Below are 19,622 nucleotides of genomic sequence, written 5' to 3' on the forward strand. Positions count from 1 at the left end.
CACCTGTCTGGGATTCCCCCAATCAGTCCGGGTTTTGAGCCATGTGTTCAGGTTTCAGGTGAACTGGAACCTGGACACATTATTCAGACCAGGCTGTGGCTCCCCAAGTAACCAAGATCGTCACACACAAATCTGTTGCCTTCCAGGAGTTGTGGGCGGCTGCCTGGTTGCAGTGCAATGCTGTCAGTAAGAGTAATTTGGCCACACCCACTGTTCGCTGTGGCATGCTGTGCATACCGCATTTCTACTCTCCTTAGGGGCATCCAAAGTTGTCCCAGGCCACTAAATTGTTTGGGTTTGACTTGAATAAAAGGTGGCAACACTATGTGGAGCATAAAAAATAAATAGAAAAAAAAATGACAAGTGCTACATACCCTCTGTACACTCCAGTGCTGTCACCAGCTTCTCCCTTAATTCAACACTTAGACCCCATTCACATCTGGCATTTTGGGATCTCTGGCAGAATCGCTGCAATTCTGTCCATGATCCCAAATCACATTGGAATAATAGCAAAATGCACCATGCGTGTTCAGGAGCCATTCATTTTCAATGGCACCTGAAAACCGTTCAGTTTTTCTTTTGATTGTCGCGTGATAAATTATGCTGCAATAGTGGAAAACCGCAACATGTGAAGCTTGTTGCCCAGAAAGAAGCAGGAGTTTCTTTTGGGCAACAAGCTTTGCACGCTGCAGTTTGTCTCAATTTATTGCACGACAATCATGGCAAAACTGCCCTGCATTTAGGTGCCATTGAAAATGAACAGCACCCAAACACACATGGTGCATTTTTCCATTTTGCAGTGAGATTTGGGATTGTGGGTCTAATTGCAGTGATTCTGGCAGAGATCACAAAATGCCAGATGTGAATGGGGTCTTATTCAGGTTGAATTGACAGTTAATGTTATTTAATCGATTTCCTGTGAGGACAGCATGTAAACACGCACCATAGTTGCCAACATTGCAAAAAAATTTAAAGAGACACTTTTTTGTCTGTAGGTGGAATCTTGGTATGATTAGGGGATGGGGTGTTCGCCTGAAGGCAGGATGCAATGAGGAAATAAAAATGGGCGCGGTTTAATGGAAAACTGGCTTAAAGGGGGCATGGCTCAAAGGGGTGTGGTTGGAGTCTGAGATGAACAGGGGATGGAAGGAGAAAGGGAAAGAGAAAGAAAAAAAAATGAAAGACAGAAAGAAATAGGGAGGGAAGGAGAAAGAAAAAGGAAAGAGAGGGATGGGGGGACAGCAGGCCCAGATCCTACACCACAATAGAAATATGTGTATTCCATAAAGTTTAACAATCAGCAGATAAGGATACTCCAAACACGTGGTATTGGCACTTCAATCATCACGGCACCCTTACATTAGGTGCCCCCAGCCAGTGGAGTCCCTCCTTACATTAGGTGTCCCCAGCCAGCGGAATCCCTTCTTCCACCAGGTGCCCCCAGCGGAGTCTCTCCTTACATCAGGTGCCCAGTGGCACAGTGGTGTAGTGGTTAGCACTCTCGCCTAGCAGTAAAAAGGGTCATTTGTTAAAATCCCAACCATGACACTACCTGCCTGGAGTTTGCATGTTCTCCCTGTGCCTGCGTGGGTTTCCTCTGGGTACTATGGTTTCCTCCCACACTCCAAAGAAATGCTGGTAGGTTAATTGGTTTATGTCCAAAATTGGCCCTAGTATGTGAATGGGGACCTATTTAACCTATCAGGTGCCCCCAGCAGAGTCCCTCCTTACATCAGGTGCCCCCAGCAGAGTCCCTCCTTACATCAGGTGCCCCCAGCAGAGTCCCTCCTTACATCAGGTGCCCCCATCAGAGTCCCTCCTTACATCAGGTGCCCCCAGCAGAGTCCCTCCTTACATCAGGTGCCCCCAGCAGAGTCCCTCCTTACATCAGGTGCCCCCAGCAGAGTCCCTCCTTACATCAGGTGCCCCCGGCAGAGTCCCTCCTTACATCAGGTGCCCCCAGCAGAGTCCCTCATTACATCAGGTGCCCCCAGCAGAGTCCGTCATTACATCAGGTGCCCCCAGCAGAGTCCCTCCTTACATCAGGTGCCCCCAGCAGAGTCCCTCCTTACATCAGGTGCCCCCAGCGGAGTCCCTCCTTACGCCAGGTGCCCCCAGCGGAGTCCCTCCTTACGCCAGGTGCCCCCAGCGGAGTCCCTCCTTACACTAGGTGCCCCCAGCGGAGTCCCACCTTACATCAGGTGCCCCCAGCGGAGTCCCTCCTTACATTAGGTGTTCCCAGCCAGTGGAGTCCCTCCTTACATTAGGTGTCCCCAGCCAGCAGAGTCCCTCCTTACATAAGGTGTCCCCAGAAGAGGAGTCTTTATTTACATCAGGTGTCCCCTCATTGCCCTGGCGCGGCCGCTGGTGATTTGGGCCCCCGCGCCATTACAGAAGACCAGCTCGTGGAAGCCGAAGGGAAGAACCAAGAGGCGGAGCCTGGGTTCAACCTATTTCTTCCTCACGATAGCTGGTCTTCAGTAAAATGGCGGAGACATTTTACCAGTGGAGGCCGCGGACCTCTACCAGCAGTGGAAAAAAATTGAAAAACTGAGATTTCCCGGGACATTTCCCAGAAAACGGTAAGGCCGGGACAAAGGTCTAAATCCTGGGAATGTCCTGGGAAATTCAGGACAGTTGACGACTATGCATCACAGAGATAGCTGGTGATTGGCTTAAAGGCAGTAAGGCACACAGCTTAAGGCCCCCTACTATGTCTTGTTTGTTTAAATACTATGAAAAGCAAAAGGAAATCTAGTGATGTTAGGATACTATAAATTCCCACGAGACCTGGAAATATAGGTTTGTTGCTTTACCGTGTGGAAACTTAATTACTGTGCAGGAGGTTAGTAGAAAGGCAGCACAGCATCTGTTCCACATCCTTCTCTGTTACTTGGCTAGAATTTTTATTACAACAAGTAAACCTGTTTCATTTCCCGATCACTCTACTCATACATGTATTCTAATCTGTTTCCTTGAGTTTTTAAATTATTAAATTGGATTATTTATGTTCCCTGGTTGCTGCTAGCACATAATGCATGCGTTATATCCTTCACTAGAAGCAGTCAATAGGAACATAACAAGTGTCCATTGTAATGGATTATATTTTTTCTTGGAAAATGTGCTTTGTGCCGTTGTGCTCTCCTTGTCCATTATTATATTTGAATATGTTATTGCAGCACAACTGTGAAGCAGACCAAGCAGCTGCTTTGGGAACCATTATGTAGGGTGGCAATATGGAACTTGCACACCTTTCCATTCCACTATAATCTTTCCCTTTGAATGGAATCTGCATCTGCAATGCTGATCATCTTCTGAAAGTGCTAGTTGCCTAATTGCAGTGTCAACCTACTTTCTAAGATACAGATTAATGCAGGCCATACATGGGTCAAATTCTGAACAAATTTTCTTTCGAAAATCAAAACAGTTTTGTTTTGTAGTGGTGCTACCACTGATTTTGAAATTTGATCAACCAAGCCTTCAATTTCAACTCATGTTGCTACAGAAAATAAATTTTGTTGGCGGGGAATCTTCTTTTCTTTCAAGGTCACAGCTCATGTACATTTCTTTTTTCGATTATATGTCTTGCACGATTTTCCCATCATTGATTAGAAATTTGTTTGTTTTTCTAAAAATGTTCAACATGCCCGATCACTCAAATTCGATGATTGCACGAAAATCGGCCGTTGCTTCAGCTCACTAACCGAAATGGCTGTTGCTGCAGCCCACTGCAAAATTAGAACGAAAAATTCTTAGTTATGATTTTCAAAAGAAAATTTGTTCGGGAATTCGACCCATGTATGGCCGGAATTAGAATGAGTTTGTAGATTTGAAAAGTTAAAACACTGATCTAGATGCTCTTTCTTGGCCAGAGATAAAACTATCAAAACCAATAAGGTACTAAATGAAAATAGACTGTTCACTTTTTGCATTGTAATTTTCACCAGAGCTTAGTGAATGTGGTAAAATATCACTTTGCAAAGAATATCCAATCATGTGCAAGGGAAAAAACTGAATTTTTGTTTGTACATGATTGGATGATGGAAAGCAACAGATCTTAACCTAATTCAGCTCTGCGGCAAATTTCCTTGTAGCAATTTTAGTCATGCTACAAGCGGTAGTCAGATAGAAAAACGAAAAATCCGGTCCCTGCAAGATAATGTCATAATTACTAACACATTATGAAAGACTTACCTTAAAACAAAGCCTTCCAGCTGCATGCTATCACTGCTGACTGGGCTTTCATCTTCACCTGGTCTTCCTTCTGGGTTCGTTGACTTCAGACGTTTGAATGGCAGAGCCGCATTAACGTCACGGATGGGGTACAGCTCTCTCATTGGACAGCATGCTGACCATTGAGGGTGCAAGGCACATGTCACCAGCTTCTACATATGTAAATATTTCCTAAACGGTGCATGTTTAGGAGATATTCAATGTACCTAGAGGTTATCCTTATTATATGCTAAAAAGCAGAGTTTTCTACCTCTTTAAAGTTGCACTAAAATTGAGTTTCCACAGTAAATATCTTTTCAAGTATGCATTATTAACTCAACAATATACCTTCTTTTGCTCCCAGCTTTTAAGGGTAGGGTGCATGTCCTGTGATAGACAAGTGACCTCTCCTCTATGTGTTCCCCATTAACTTGTTGATTGCCAAGTGTAAGGGTCACACAGGAGGCCTACCTCGGGTGGGGTCTTTGAGGCTATGGCAGGCGACCAAAAGGATCATGTGAAGAATCAAACGTTAAGGCAGTGCTCCCACTCATAGAGGAGCCACTGGTGTGCAGTACTACGTGGAATCCTTTCCAAGGAGGTGATTCTGTAAACTACACACTTGTGCCAGTGTTGCATTCAGAGGGACATGCAGAGTCTATGCCCCCTCCACCAATCAGTGTACTCTGCCACCTCACTCCCAGTAGTAGAATGGGGTCCCGTCGAGCATATAGCGCAGACTTCATGCATGCTCACATAATCCTTTGCGTTCTGTACCAAGTGACCACGCCATGACTCTCCGTGACCCTAGTCTGCTCCTGAGAACCAACAGAAAGAGACATATAGGGAGGAAGCCATAGCACCGGACCCCTCGCTATCGGAGAACCTGTCACCATACCAGGTACCATGCCAACGACTGGTTCCAGTTAACTTTTTGTTGCTGAAGTGTGTGTGTGTGTGTGTGTGAGCCAGGACCCCATGTGCACCCCTTAAATAGCCTAATCTGCCGGAAAGTCTGGTCGTGTGTACGCAGCATAAGTTAGCACAATCCTGATCTCTTGTCGCTGACCTGACCCGACCCTTGAGATCCAAACCTCTGCCTTTTATATATCACAGGACAGGAGGGTGGACCCCAAAAGCCCACAAAATGTTAGCAGTAGAACATAAAAGATTTAATACTTCTACTCCCCAAACGGGGCAGCCATGCTAATCTAAGTAGCATAACACAACCTGCCTGCAAGCATCCTCCAAATTACTTTTTTTTATGCTGCTGTGATCCAACTTTCTGCTAGAGGGTGGCTTTACCTTGAGATCTTTACCAGATTCTTATCCTAGATGATGTTCTGATCTAAATGTTAATTGTCCCTTCCACCAAAAAAATAAATAAAAACAGCATAGGGTTCCTCCCCTAATCCATACCAGGATCTTCAGGACTGGTGTGGATTGTAAAGAGGGAATTCTTAAAATCCAACAAAAAAAGCATGAAAAATAAATAAAAACAGCATAGGGTTCCTCCTCTAAAGCCCCATACACACTATCAGTTTTTCTGCTGAGTTTTTCCTTCAGGTTTACCAAAACCATGTAGTGCAAGGGCCTGCCTGATTGCATACAAATTGAAACTCCTAAGGTTTGACCTCATATTATATGGTTTTGGTAAATCTGAAGGAAAAACTCAGCAGAAAAACTGATAGTGTGTATGGGGCTTAATTCATACCCGGATCTTCAGGACTGGTGTGGATTGTAAAGAGGGATTTTAAGAATTCCAACAAAAAAAGCACAAGGTTCCCCCTAGAAAGCCACACCAGACCCAGTGACTGTCTACGTTTGTGGGCAGGGGCTCATCAGAATATGGAAGACCCATTTCCCCCCAAAAAAATAAAGTGTAATTAAAGACAGACAAGTTTAATAAATAATAATAAATGATAATTAAATAAACAGTCCTGCAATATACAGTACATCACTTGTCCATCACATCGTCTAGCAATGCAGATCCACATCAATCATGCTGGTGGACATATACCGACTCGCCAAAAGGAATAAACCTGCCGACACACATCTGTCATTGTTGTTTCAATGTTGAATGACTTTTCCAGCAGATGACAGTTGTTCCAAACAAAGGAAGGGGTCTGCGAGGTGATGTAATTGATCATATATGGTCAATGACATCATGGAATCTCAGGGACACATTGTATGCCTTACTCATTCACATGGGGGGAGAACAGTATCTTAGTGCCCCTATTGCTAAAGGTGGATCACAGATTATGATAAGCCCCCTGCCTGCAGACCCTCATAACCCCCATGGGTACTAGGTGCTAGGTACCCCCCCCCCCACATGTTGAGGGCAGGTGGGCTGGTAAGGTACATACGGTTTGGTGCAGTACATTCTGAAAAAGTCGTGCTTGCACTTTTCCCATGTCCCATTGCATTTTGCAGCCCATTTAAACAAATTGGCTGTCAAAACCACACTGTAGGGAAATGGGGGGATTGCACAGGAATGTGCATCTTCCAGTGTGAAAAGTCCTTAGGCTGTCTGTGCACGTAAAAAAAATAATTTGTGGATTTCATGACAGACTACATCCAGACTCCATATATCATCCACATCATCCGCACTCAGAATCTTATCTTTAATTCATTATTTATTGGTTTTAAGCCAATGAATAAGCATAATGTAGCAAGACTGGTGGAGAGTACTAACATCTAGATTCTCTAAATGTCACATGCAGCTCTCACTACAAGCTTACCAATGGAAGGAAATACAAACAGCTAAAATATATATAATGTATATCAAGAGTCTTTTCACACTATACTGCACAAAAAACTTGTACTGCGCAAAATGCACTTACATTGATATACATTTTGCAGTGTGTTGCATTTTTATGCGTGTTGGCATACATTATTATGTCATCCGTTTCGAATTGTCAGATCCCTGGAAGCGATAAAAATACTAACAATTTATTGTTATATCTTTTCTTTTAGGTTTGTTGTGTTTACATATGTACCTGCTCTTTGCATTGCGTTAAATACAGACTGGTTGCATTTTGACGCAACGCACTGCAGCACACATGCACACAACATTGTGGTGTGAAAGCGGCACGTCGAAAAACATTGTTTTTTATTTGCCCTTTCAGTGGCTTGCGTTGATCCGATGTTGAAAAACGTAGGTCACAGCACATGGTGTGAACGAGCCCTAAAAGTTTACATTTATACATTAATGAACCATATCTAATTTAATTTGCTCCAGCTGGACACCACCTGCAGAACTCTCTTTCAGCTCCTTTTGAACACTGCACATATACCCTAAAATATTGATAACACCATTTTTCACTTTCATGACATGAAACCCCACAGGGAATAATTATGCTAATAAACCTTAATGATTCTTGCAAATAAATGATCGAACCAAATTGCTACTGTTGATTTATATTAATGGATGCCTTTAGGAGAAGATCTGTCTGGATGTAAGGCTTCCTGAATCCTGATTCTTCTACATTAACAGCAGAGAAGTCTTTGGAGTTAAATGCATTAGAGCTGTAATGGAATGCACATGTGGGGTGTCTGCATTTCCTAATGTTCCCACTATTCTTCCTCATGGCAAGCCTGATATTATTGCAGATAACTTTCTTTCAGATACTTTTTACTCATGTTTGATTTTTTTTCTGCATTCATGTGTGAGATTGTTTGTGTTTCAGTCATTGCTCCATAGCTTATAATGTTGTAAATTTATGTTTGTTTTTTTAGCTAAAAAAACATTGATTTAATCATGCTAACAAAAATAAAAAGTTTGTTTTATTTCTATTTCCGCGTACACACAACCAGTTTTCCCGTTGCAATAAACTCGGAAGGTTTTTCCGACAGAGTTCTGCTGAAACTGTCTTGGGTACACACAATCACACCAAAGTCCGATCGCTAAGAACGCGGTGACGTACAACACATACGACAGGACTAGAAAAAGGAAGTTCAATAGCCAGTAGCCAATAGCCATCATCTCGTACTTGCTTCAGAGCATGCATCACTTTTGGTCCATTGGAACAGCATACAGAAGAGCAGTTTTCCCGATAGGAATCGGTTCTGTCGGAAATATTTAAAACATGTTCTATTTCTAGGTCCGTCAGAATTTTCAAAAAAAAAAGTCAGATAAGGCATACACACGATCGGAATATACGATGAAAAGCTTCCGTCTGACTTTTCTGTCGGACATTCCGCTTATGTGTATGCGGCACTAGAATATTCTTTAAGTGCACATCACCCCTACAAAACCTTTAAAATGGATGCGATAAAAAATGCAGACATGACACTGTTTACACAGAGCTCCCAACTGTCCCTGATTTGGAACAAAGTCCCTCTGTCCTTCCTTCCTCCTCATTTGTCCCTCATTTTGGTCTGATTTATATAGTTGTATATAAAATGCACTATTTATCTTTCAAAAAGTGTTTCCCATTGCTAAACCTTTCATCCAATTCCTAAGTTGCTGTATTTGTAAATTTCAAAAGCCAATATGTCATGGTTATGCAATAGAGTTTGTCTTCTTACCTGTCTCCATGTGTTCATCTCTAGAGACCAGCCGACTCTCACCTGACTAGTTCTGGCATGGCTCCACCCTAGCTCCTATCAGAGAACTCTATATTAATCTGTGTACTGCAGGCCAACCCTGCTGATCAATCTTTGTGTGTTTGGCTTCCTGTTACCTGCCGTGTGCTCTTCATTTGTTCTGTTACCGACTTTGGTGTGTCCCTGACTATCCCTGTTTGCCTGTGACCCTGAACCTTGGTGTGTACTCTTAGACTCCACACCCCAGGGAATCTTACGCTCTAACCCCGATGGGATCCGTCTTGGTGATTTCCAGCGGCCCTGCCTTCCTTATCACCTTGACTCCCATCCGCAGCAGTCAGCCGTAGGGTCCACTACCTTGCGGTGCACTCCTGATCCTTACGGTGTGCATCTGTCACCTGGCCTCAAGGTGACCTGACACAATATAAAGGATTAGTAGTGGTAAAAAAAAAGAACGTGTGGGTTTAAGTAATAATTTTTTGTCTAATTCACCTTTAAGGGGACGTGGCAGGGGGGTGTCCTATGTCTACATACTTTTGCTAATAGGTGTCCCTCATTCCCTTCTCAAAAAGTTGGGACGTATGGCTTTACATAGCTTCAAATGTCACCTCCATCTTCCCAAGACCCAAGTATTTTGGAATTCTTTTATATTCAGATTTTCAGATATTCAGATTTTGGCATCCCCATGCAATATCCAGAGTTTAATGACTTGGCTCAGAATGAGTGCCTATGACAGGTCCCTCGACTCTTCTGAGTCTTCTGTTGCTGTGAGGTATAGGAGAGGGGCAGAACACAGAGAATTTCACTTTTTACCTAAACTTAGTCTTTGGATATGTTCTGTTGTATTTTACATTTAATGTCAGATTAGGTTTTGCAAGAAGTGGTGGGTTGGAATTGCAGCTGACACAAAAATTGTTCTGACAGCTGTTGCTTTGCCTAGACTCAGTGGATCTCCCTCTAATCTAAGCATTACTGCATATGTATGGTAGGGTAATCAAATAAGCCACATAAATGTACATAAGTTCTGCTATTGGCTGACTATACAGTAAATAGGCCAATGGTTTTGAATCATACTAAGGGCTGCTCCCTCAAAGTGTATACTATGCTTTCTCTGCTATGGATGGTGTCAGTGCCAGGACAAGGTCTATCCAGTGCGCAGGGCAAAGATGTCAAATTGCTCACCCTCTCTCCCAGTGTACAGTACAGTGGTGATCAACATGAAAATCATAGTGGCCAGCCAATTAGCAAAGCTATTTAGCGTGCTAAGGTGCTTTGCACCAAGTTATACAGCCTGTTTGGGTTGTAATGGATCTTAATGCATGTAAATTTAAATCCTGCAGTATTTTTTATCATGACCATGCAATGCACACTAATCTAAAAGTAGGAAAAAAATTAAACCCCATAAATCATATAAGTGGCAGTAATAGTTGCAGTTAGTGGCAATAATAGTAACCTCCTGCATTGGTGTAAGTGGCTGGGTTTTAAAATGTTCATCATTGTTGTCAGTGGATTTAATAATAACCCCCTGCATTGGTGTGGCAGCAGTATTAGCCCCAAGCATTTGTGTCAGTGGGTACAATCATAATCCCCTGTTTTAATGTCAGTGGCAGCAGTAATAACCGCCAGCATTGGTGTCAGTGGACGCAATAATAACCCCCAGTATTGGTGTCAGTAGGCACAATAATAACCCCGGCACTGGTGTTAGAGACTGCAATAATAAACTTCACTTTAGTGTCAGTGACCATAATAATAACCCCATGCATTGGTGTCAGTGGCACCAATACAATAATAACAACCATCAGCAATTTTGTCAGACACCATAATTATAAACCCCACATTGATGTCAATGTTTGCAAAAATAGCTCCCATCATTGGGGTCACACATCAAGTCATATGGGTAAGGCGAACACATTGAGGACAGTGTTGTTTCCAGACAATTTTTACAAATGGGCTCATTCACACTGAAATGACAAATGAAAGGACCCTAGGATTCAGGTAATGAAGGAGAGGACCCATTATAGGGTTACGACCCTTAGATCCCCAATACATCAAGAATAAAAATCCATTTGGATTTGAGTTGGCTTAGGGTTCTGACCTTATGAAACCCTCACCAATGTCGTTTATAGGGTTCAATGCCCAAAAAATTGAGGTGTGTGGGGTCTTGTTTGTGATGCGTGATAAAATGTTTAGACACACTATATATCATAATGATATTTTGTACATGTTCCTTTATCCGGACTTTAAGGGGTCTCTTTTTGCTTCCAATATACTGGAGGCCACAGTTGCATTCAAGGGCATAAACTGCTCCCTCTGTGTTGCAACAGATGAAGTCGCTAATTTCATATAAATTCCCAGTACTATTTGATGTAAATGTGAACCTCTTTTCTGCTGGTCTTTTTGTTTTGGTGCAGGAGAAACAATGTTTACAGGGATAGAAGCCTTTCCCTGTGAAAAACGTATAGTTAGTTGTAGGTGGATCAGGAAAGTTTTTGACTATTTTGTCTCTTTAATTTGGAGCTCGTTTATATACGAATTTCGGTGTTTGGTGGAGGATGCATTTCAGATGTGTATCTGTTAGCAGGATATACCAATGTTTTTTAATGATCTTCTCAACCTTTTTGTACTGGGCATTGTAATCTAAGACGATGGGTGCAGAATAAATTCTGGAGTCAACCTTCTCTTTATCTTTAGTCAGTTCCAAATGATCCATTTTATCTACATCTTAGATTTTCACCTTTATATAATCACTGTTATATCCTTTATCAATAAACTGGAGACGTTCCTCGAAGAAGTATTTTTACATGTAATTAACCACCTCAATGACCTGTGCCTAATATGGAGTGCTGAAGTGTCCATTAAGAGAGCGACAGATGCAAGTGATAAAGGATCATACAGGCCCTGTTAAAATAGCAGCTTTGGTAAGCAGAAGCACTAAGGGGTGGGCACGAGGTGGATTGGTGAAGGTGTGGCAGTTGAAGGAGTATGCTTTTTTAATCACTGGTAATTGGAAGTTTTCTTCCTCTTCTTTGCTTTCTTTAGACTGAACTGCCAACAGGAGGAAAGGACTCACTGCATGTTTTACTATATTCCTCTAAATATATAGATGGACTGATGGCCAGTTCTACTAGGAATCGGTTTCCCGCTTTTATTTTGTTTTTATTAAACAAGTTACAAGGGGTTCTGATTATTGCACTATATGAAATATTATACATGGGACAGGAAGTGAAGGGAAATCTCCGCAATGGGACACAGATGGCGAAAACAAAAATCTGACTGGGGTTTTAACCCTCCCTTGCTCTGTCTAAAATGAAAAAAAAAAAATGTTTTGCCTATAGTTCTACTTTAACTCAAGCTAACACGCTTTAAGGAATTACAACAGCAAAATTTGTTTTTACAAGGCTTTAAATAAACAAATAAAAGCTCACCATTGTAAGCACCCCTGTCAGTAATATATGGTTTGTCTCAACCATCTAACTGCCACTTTGTCTGGACAGCTTGGTCTTTTAAAGTAGTGGTTCTCAACCTCAATCCTCAAGTATCTCCTTAGATAAAATATCTCATATCAATAACATGTCATTGATATTAATTTAAAGCAGTTGTGCAAAGTAAAGGCAAACCTGAAAACATGGCCTGTTGGGGGTACTTGAGGACTGAACTTGAGAACCACTGTTTAACCACTTCAGCTCTGGAAGGTTTTATCCACTTCCTGACCAGACAATTTTTTGCGATACGGCACTGAGTCGCTTTAACTGACAACTGCGCGATCATGCGACCCAAAGAAATTTGATGTAATTTTTCCCCACAAATAGAGCTTTCTTTTGGTGGTATTTGATCGCCTCTGCACTTTTTTTTTTGCACTATAAACAAAAAAAGACCGATAATTTTAAATAAAAAAACAATACTTTTTACTTTCTGCTAGAAAACATTCCCAATAAAAAATGTTTAAAGATCTAATTTCTAATTTCTTCATAAATTTAGGCCAATATGTATTTTGCTACATATTTTTTGTAAAAAAAATCCCAATAAGCGTATATTGATTGGTTTGCGCAAAAGTTATAGCGTCTACAAAATAGGGGATATATTTGGGGACTTTCTATTTTTTTATTGTTTTTATTAATAATGGTGGCGATCTGCGATTTTTAGCGGGACTGCGACATTGTGGAGGACAAATCTGGCACTAAGTGAAACTTTTTGGGGATCAGTGACACCAATACAGTGATCAGTGCTATAAAATGCACTGATTACTGTATAAATGACACTGGCAGGGAAAGGGTTAACACCAAGGGCGATCAAAGGGTTAAATGTTCCCCAGGGTGGTGCTTACTAACTGTGTGGGGCAGTGTCACACTGAAGGAAAAGAGAGATCCTAAGCGGAATCACAAGATCTCTCTATGCCTTCCTGACAGATCCACTGTTTGCTTTGTTTACACAGGCAGACGGCTGATCTGTCTCTCCTGTGAAAGATCGGTGGGTTGCAGCAGCCATCGCGGCCGCTGGACCCGCTGATTGGCACATGCCTAAAATCATGTGCACGAAATCACGTACCTGTGCGTGATTTTGTGCAGCCGGGCCGCCCTGCCTCAGTATATATATGCAGTAGGCGGACTGGAACTGGTTAACCACTTGCCGCCCGCCCTATAGGCAATTGACGGTGGCAAAGTGGTTGCATAATCCTGATCGGACGTCATATGACGTGATCAGGATTATGAGCCGTTGCGCGCCCCGGGGGCGTGCATCGCGGCGATCGTTGTTGCGGGGTGTCAGTCTGACACCCTGCAACTACGATCTCGGTAAAGAGTCTCTGACGGAGACTCTTTTCCACGTGATCAGCTGTGTCCAATCACGGCTGATCACGGTGTAAATAGGAAAAGCCGGTGATCGGCTTTTCCTCACTCGCGTCTGTCAGACGCGAGTAGAGGAGAGCCGATCGGCTGCTCCTCTGACGGGGGGGGGTCTGTGCTGATCGATTATCAGCACAGCCCCCCCGAGGATGCCCACACTGGACCACCAGGGATGCCACCAGACCACCAGGGATGCCCAGGAAAAGGTAATCCTCCCTAGACCACCAGGGATGCCAGTCAGTGCCACAATGGATGCCAATCAGTGCCCATAATGGATGCCAATCAGTGCCCACAATGGGCATCACTGATTGGCATGCATTATTGTTTGGCACTGATTGGCATCCATTAGTACAGTATAACAATACAATGCCGCCTATGAGTGCCCACCTGTGCTGCCTATCAGTGCCCACCTGTGCCGCCTATCACTGCCCATCCGTGCCACCTATCAGTGCCCACCCATGCCCATCTGTGCCGCCTATCCATGCCCATCTGTGCCGCCCATCCATGCCAATCCGTGCCAGCTATCAGTGCCAATTTGTGCCACCTATCAGTGCCCATCCGTGTCGCCCATCAGTGCCGCCCATCAGTGCCACCCATCAGTGCCGCCTATCAGTGCCACATATCAGTGTCCATCAATGCCACCTCATCAGTGCCACTTCATTGGTGCCACATCATTGGTGCCCATCAGTGCCGCCTTATCAGTGCCCATTAGTGTAGCCCCATCAGTGCCCCTCAGTGAAGGAGAAAACATACTTATTTACAAAGTTTTGAAACGGAAACAAAAAAAAACATTTTTTTTTCAAAATTTTCGGTATTTTTTTATTTGTAGTGCAAAAAATAAAAACCGTAGAGGTGATCAAATACCACCAAAAGAAAGCTCTATTTGTGGGAAAAAAATGATAAAAATTTAATTTGGGTACAGTGTAGCATGACCGCGCAATTGTCATTCAAAGTGCGACAGCGCTGAAAGCTCAAAATTGGTCTGGGCAGGAAGGTTTTTAAGTGCCCGGTATTGAAGTGGTTAAAGGAGGTTGAAAAAAAACAGACTTAAGCTGGCCATACACTAGTAGAATTCCATTTGAAAATGTTTAATTTAAGAAAGGAATAAGAGGGAAAAAAAATTCCTTGAACAAGCGGATTTCTGAAACAAGTCATCAAATGTATTGATGAGAATTTTCATACAAACCTTTGTTTCTAAAATCTACTGCCCAGTTTTACTGGCAGGGTCAACAGGTAATAACACGTGCTCAGAAAAACAACGACTGCTGTGTAACCATAGTGACGGACTAAATTCTAAATTTAATTTTTAATTTTGCCCATTGTTCCACTTTAATTTCTTCTTAATTAAGTTATGGAGCATGCTTTCTTCTATAGTGTAATGACCGCAAAGACACGTTTTTCTATTTTATTTTTATAACTCTTTGTTAAATAAAGCAAACTACTACAAAAAAAAGGAAAGTTTTATTATTAGCTTTGTTTAAATTCAAAGAAATTGAATTATTTAAAGGTCTACTAGCAACAACATCAGAACAAGAACACAGAGCTGTAATTGATAAATAAGTTGATGAATATTTAATTATTAATGGTGAAAATATACCATTTACAAGTCCTGTCCCAGCAGAGATAACACTGGGTATCAGTTTGTAGCTAAGATAGCCTGTGGAGTTTGGTAGGACATTAATCTTCTACATTACCCTTACCTGACACTGTTCATTAACCACATGTGTTTAAACCTGAGTATTGGTGGATATTATTAGTGTACATTAGAACTGTAGCACTGTTTTCCTGCTGATGCTGTGCTTTTTAGATTATTAACACAATCTCAATTAGACCACAGACAATTTCAGATCAATGCTAGTGGTCACAGGTTATAGAGGGGGCTTGTAAACAATAGCTTAGGACTCTGGGCAGTAAATATGCCAAAACTTTAAATTTTCAAACGACAAAATAAAATGAACTTAAAGCATATCCATCCAAGCAGTGAGTAGCAATATAGGCCACAAATAAAAATGTAATCTATTTCAGCTTATTAATCCTTATGCCGCATACACACATAGCCAACTATCCGGCTGACTTAGTCTGACGGAATTCCCGCCGGACTGTCCGCCGGACTTTCTGAACGAGCTACTTGCCCACACACGGCACTTTTTCAGGAGACTAATACGGCGTACTAAGTCCGCCGGACTATCCGCCGTACTTTTGAAATAAAAGGACTCGCCCACACACGCGGAGGAAAGTCAGCTCATTTTGAGCGCGTCTCCAGGTAGCCGGGGCCAGCGAAGGAGGCGTCGCTGGCCCCTTCCCTTGGTATGGACTTAAAGGGGAACCCCTACGCCGAAAAATCCCCTAGGTCCACATCAGACCCTTGTCCGAGCACGCTACCTGGCCGGCCAGGAAAGGGGGTGGGGACGAGGGAGCGCCCCCCCCCCCTCCTGAGCCGTGCCAGGCCGCGTGCCCTCAACATGGGGGTGCCTTGGGGAAGGGGGGGCCACGCGGCCCCCCTACCCCAAAGCACCTTGTCCCCATGTTGATGAGGACAAGGGCCTCTTCCCGACAACCCTGGCTGTTGGTTGTCAGGGTCTGCGGGCGGGGGGCTTATCGGAATCCGGGAGCCCCCTTTAATAAGAAGACAGGGCCACCGCCTGTAAAAGAGCTAGAAGAAGGCGCGGTGGCCCGGCAAGAAGAACCGAAGAGGGGGACAGGACCCCCAAAGAGGGGGACAAGACCCCCGAAGTCGGAAGAAGAGGGCGGCAGCGAAGAAGAAAGCCGGGCTCCTCCGCTAGTAAAAGAGCTAGCAGAAGATAGCGGAGGAGTCCGGCGAGAAGATCCCCGAAGACAGAAGACCCCCGGAGCTGTGCAATAAACTATTTTAACCCTTGTGTGTTGATTTTTTTTTACATTTTGTTTTACAGGTGAATGGGTAGGGGGACATTGTACCCCATACTCATTCACATAGGGTGGGGGGCCGGTATCCGGGGGCCCCCTTATTAAAGGAGGCTCCCGGATTCCGATAAGCCCCCCGCCCGCAGACCCCGACAACCAACGGCCAGGGTTGTCGGGAAGAGGCCCTTGTCCTCATCAACATGGGGACAAGGTGCTTTGGGGTGGGGGGCCACGTGGCCCCCCCTTCCCCAAGGCACCCCCATGTTGAGGGCACGCGGCCTGGCACGGCTCAGGAGGGGGGGGGCTCGCTCGTCCCTACCCCCTTTCCTGGCTGGCTGGGTAGCGTGTTCGGACAAGGGTCTGATGTGGACCTAGGGGGGACCCCCACGCTGATTTTTCGGCGTAGGGGTTCCCCTTTAAGTCCATACCAGGTGACGGGGCCAGCGACGCCTCCTTCGCTGGCCCCGGCTACCTGGAGACGCGCTCAAAATGAGCGGACTTTTGTCCACGCGGGAAAAGTCCGCTCATTTCAAAAGTACTGCAGACTAGCACACACACGGCCGTACTGTCCACCGAAAAGCGAGTCCTGTGGACAGATTGGAGTGCAAAAATACTTTCTTAGTCCGCCGTACTTTTGGGTAAAAAAAGTCCGCCGGAGGCTACACATGGGCGGATTGTCCGGCGGACTTAAGTTTGCCGGACTTTTCCACCGGATTGTTTGATCGTGTGTACGCGGCAATAGAAGTAGTGGCTGTTTTAGTTTTCTGTTTTTAGGCTTTCATTCCTTTATTTTAAATAGGTGGTCTGGCCAGTGACACCGGTCTTAGGGTGTCTCCTATGTGTATACAGGAGCAATGGATACAGTCACGAACAGCAGCATTGTCTGGAGAGGACAACGTTCGATGGACTTGTACAGGGGTCAAGTCCTGGGGAAAAAAGTGTGGGAACTCTCACCCAAGACCCACTCACACACCAAAAAAAATGAAACACTCATATGCACGAACGCTTCAAAATTGGTATTTTTCATCCAATTTTCGTATTGTGTGTATGAAGCTTAACTGTTAGTACATAAAAAAACAATCCTCAATAAACATAAATACGGTAATTCTCTGAATAACCACTTAAGGACCGCCGCATGTAAATATACATCGGCACAATGGCACGGACAGGCACAATCACATACCCATACGTGCCTGCCTTCACGCTGGCTGCGGTGGTCCGTTTCGCTTCAGGAGCGATCCGGGATGAGGGGATGGCCGTTGGTTTCTGGCCATCCCCTCGCGATTGCTCCTGGCGAATGAGAAGCTTCCCCTGCCTGTGTAGTGTAAACACAGGCAGGAGGAAGTAATGTCACTCTCCTCGAGGCGGTCTTTTTGACCGGACGGCGAGGAGAGAAGACATCATAGTAAGTGCACCAACACTACACTGACACGTAGGTACACATAGGCACACTTTCACCCCCAGTCACCCCCTGATCACCCCCCCCCCCCCCGATCAACCCCCCCCCAGTCACAGTGTCACTGATTGCAGTGATCATTTATTTACTGATCACTGCATTTAGTGTCAGTTGTGACTGTAAAAAGTTTCAGAGCAGTTAGTGTTAGGTCCAGGGTAGCCCCCTACCCCCCAATAAAGGTTTAACCCCTTGATTGCCCCCCCAGGTAACCCTTTCACCCCCTTTTGCCAGTGTCACTAAGCGATCGTTTTTCTAAACGCTGCATTAGTGTCACTGGTGCCGCTAGGTAGCTAGTTATTTTTTAGGTTCACCGCCAGGTTTTTATAGCATTAGGTACCCCCATATACTACCTAATAAAGGTTTTAACCCCCTGATTGCCCCTAGAGTTAACCCTTTCACCAGCGATCACCATATAAGTGTCACTGGTGACGCTGGTTAGCCAGTTAGTTATTTAGGTTCCCTGTCAGGTTTTTATATAGCGTCAGGGACCCCCATATACTACCTAATAAAGGTTTTAACCCCCTGATTGCCCCTAGTTAACCCTTTCACCAGTGATCACTGGTTAGTTAGTTTGCTTTTTATAGCATCAGGGCATCCACCATTTATTACCCAATAAAGTTTTAACCCCCTGATCACCCGGTGGGTGATATCAATTAGGTTTTATGGTCAGATAGGGTCTGCGTCACCCCAGGCAGCGCTAGGTTAGTGCCAGTACCGCTAACACCCATGCGCAAAGCATACACCTCCCATAGTGGTATAGTATCTGAACAGATCAATATCTGATCTGATAAGATCTATACTAGCGTCCCCAGCAGTTTAGGGTTCCAAAAAAAGTATTGTTAGCTGAATCAGCCAAGATACCTGCTAGCACCTGCGTTTTGCCCCTCCGCCCAGCCCACCCAAGTGCAGTATCGACCGATCACTGTCACTTACAAAACACTAAACACATAACTGCAGCGTTCACAGAGTCAGGCCCAATCCCTGCGATCTCTAACAGTTTTTTTTTTGTAGCGTTTTATATTTAAATCCTGAAGGCAGTGCTTGGTTTTCGGGGTCCCGTACATGGCTAGGCTCCCAAAAAGTCCCCCACATGTGCTATCTCCGTACTCGGGAGAAGCAGTAGAATTTATTTTGGGGTAGAATTTCACATATGCCCATAGCATGTGTGAGCAATATATCATTTAGTGACAACTTTGTGCAAAAAAAAAAAAAAAAAGTTTGTAATATTCCGGCAACGTGTGGCAAAATATAAAATATTCCATGGACTCAACATGCCTCTCAGTAAATAGCTTGGGGTGTCTAGTTTCCAAAATGGGGTCATTTGGGGGGGGGTATTATTTTGGCATTTTATGGCCTTCAAAACTGTGATAGGTAGTGAGGAGTGAAATCAAAAATTTGCACCCTTAGAAATCCTGAAGGTGGTGATTGGTTTTCGGGGTGCCGTACACGGCTAGACTCCCAAAAAGTCCCCCACATGTGATATCCCCGTACTCAGGAGAAGCAGCAGAATATATTTTGGGGTGCAATTCCACATATAACTATGGCATGTGTGAGCAATATATCATTTAGTGACAACGTTTTGTAAACTTTTTTTTTTTTTATTGTCATTATTCAATCACTTGGGACAAAAAAAAATTATTCAATGGGCTCAACATGCCTCTCAGAAATTTCCTTGGGGTATC

Source organism: Lithobates pipiens, unplaced genomic scaffold (assembly GCF_037356315.1).
Source record: "Lithobates pipiens isolate NorthernLeopardFrog02 unplaced genomic scaffold, aLitPip1_a1.2 Scaffold_8, whole genome shotgun sequence".
In the NCBI taxonomy this organism is placed as follows: Eukaryota; Metazoa; Chordata; class Amphibia; order Anura; family Ranidae; genus Lithobates; species Lithobates pipiens.